The following is a 2184-nucleotide window of genomic DNA, read 5'->3' as shown; positions in this document are numbered from 1 at the left end:
TCTTCCCTTCGTAGTCAGTGTCTGGGAGGTGCCCCGAGATGAGGACCCTGTGATCCCTAAACTGTGACCCACGCGGGGCTCCGTGAGGCAGCGTCTGCGGTGTGCCCGCTTAACAGACAGGCTCTGCTTCTTTTCTTTGTAACTTTTTATTTTGAATTAATTTTAGACTTACCGAAAAGTTGCAAAGCTGGTCTTAGGAGGGGTTTCGACAGGCCGGGCCAGGGGCAGGGTGGGCAGAGAGCTTCCTGGCCCAGGGAGTGGTGACAGCCAGGCAAAGGCCTTCGCTGCTCAGTGAAGTCCTTCTGGGTTACTGAAAACGACGGATGCTGGGCCCACCCAGGCGTCCTGGGTGCTGCGGTGCGCGGCCAGGGCTGAGCGCGGCTGGGCTAGGCCTGGCAAGCCTCCCCCACCCAGCCCAGGAAAGCAGAAATGAAAACTGCAAAGTTTAGTGGCTGATTCTTAGCTTTTGAACCTCCAAGACCTATGCTCTGGCAATTTAAGAGCTTTTCATGGGTAAAGATGGGTGGCGTGGGTGGCCCTGGGTGGAGGGAGGGGCTGGGGGCACTTTCTGTAGCGAGCTCAGCAGAGAAGCCTGTGTCTGGTCTGGAGCAGGGCAGAGCGCCTGGGAGGGCAGCGGCTGGCCCGGCCGGGACGGTGGGTGGCACCCCCTGCCACTGTGTCTGCCTCCTTCCAGGTGGTCAAGCCGACCTGCGCGCCCCCGATGCCACCGGTCAAGCCTGGACCCACTCAGGTGAGCCCCTCAGTGCCCCAGCAGAGTCCACCCGGCAGCGGCGTGGTGGCTGTAGTCCATTCTGCTGCCCAATTGAGTGCCCCAGGCCATTTGGTGACTGCCACTCCCACTGCGTCTTTCAAGTGTGAGTCTGCGTCCCCAGTCAGCATGGTGGCGGTCACCGGTGCTGTCCCCTGTGCGCACAGGGCCACCACGTCGTTAGGGGAACTGAGAATCTAAATTTTAAGAAATGTAAGAGGGAGTGAGAGTCATCGACGCTGTTTGTAGTCGGGTGTTGACGTCGGCTCTTTTTCCTTCCTCCAAGGCAGTCGTTGGCCCAAAGGTCGCTCTGAAACCCCCTGTCCAGAGGCGGTGATGGGGCCGGGCCCATGAGCGCCCTGGGGTGTCCGCCCACCTGCCTGGAAGTTGCCCGTCGTTCGTGCTGGGAGCCATGTGGTCACTGTGCCAGCCAATGCGGCGCCTCTGCCCAGGCCCTCGGGCCCCTCAGTGGGCTGGGGCCACCGTGAGAAGGCCGAGCAGAAGAGCCACCTCCTCGTGGCCAAGGGCCACGCTTAGCTTCCCAGGGTCACAGCCCAGGGCCTTTCGGCTCAGGGCTCCGGGGCTGGGCCCCCTGCTGCTGTCCCTGCCCTCTGACCCTCGCTGTGTCCGCAGTGGTCAGCCGGGGCGGGTGTCAGCTGTGTGGCCTGTCATGCCTGCCTCCAGATGTCCCTGCCCTCCCCGGCGCTGAGCCGGCAGCTCGCTCCGGCGGGCCGTGGCCGAGTCAGCGTGGTCGGGCCGCCACGTGTGGCCCGTAGCTGTCGCCAGGCTGCAAGTCCTCCCATTTCCAGAGGCCATTTCCTCGAGATTTAAAGGAAACCGTTTTTACGATTAAATTATTTATCAAGTTCTGCGAGAGTTTTATTAGGTGGTTGGAAAATGGCTCATGTTACACAGTGTGGAATTCAGATTATGCTTCTTAAAATACCATGGATACTGTACATGGATTTCGAACTCTAGAGCAGGGGGTCCCCAACCCCTGGGCCGTGGGCCAGTACCGGACAGGGGCCCGCGAGGAACCGGGCCACACAGCAGGCAGGCGAGCCAAGCTTCGCCTGTGGGTGCAGCTGCTCCCCAGCGCCAGCATCACCGCCTCAGCTCCGCCTCAGATCCTCAGGCCTTAGATTCTCATGGGAGCACCGGTCCCCAGTACCTAAAGGTTGGGGACCGCTGCCCTAAAGCCTTATCATAAGCTGCCCCTTCCCTGCCTAAATCCAGTGGTCCCAGTCCCTTGACCAGGGTGCTGCTGGTAGGACCCTGGCCCCAGGCCCACCGCGGAACTCACCCTGCTCCTGAAAACCCCCGCCCCCCCTGCCCCGCCGGTCCCCTCCTGCCAGCAGCCGCCCCTTCTGGCCCCTAAGCCTTTCTGACACCGTTCCCTAGCAATGGGGCCACCG

General features: G+C 61.8%; 1 long non-coding RNA gene across 1 annotated transcript; it reads left to right on the top strand.

Moving 5' to 3' along the window:
* Window positions 1-430: 430 nt before the first annotated feature.
* Window positions 431-1638, top strand: LOC111747112. Its single transcript, XR_002783376.1, has 2 exons — window positions 431-751; window positions 1056-1638. It is a non-coding gene; the product is annotated as an uncharacterized LOC111747112 (long non-coding RNA).
* Window positions 1639-2184: the final 546 nt, after the last annotated feature.

Source organism: Pteropus vampyrus, unplaced genomic scaffold (genome assembly GCF_000151845.1).
Source record: "Pteropus vampyrus isolate Shadow unplaced genomic scaffold, Pvam_2.0 Scaffold211, whole genome shotgun sequence".
NCBI lineage: Eukaryota > Metazoa > Chordata > Mammalia > Chiroptera > Pteropodidae > Pteropus > Pteropus vampyrus.
The sequence above is the reverse complement of the archived record's forward strand: the minus strand, read 5'-3'. Positions and strand labels throughout refer to the sequence as shown.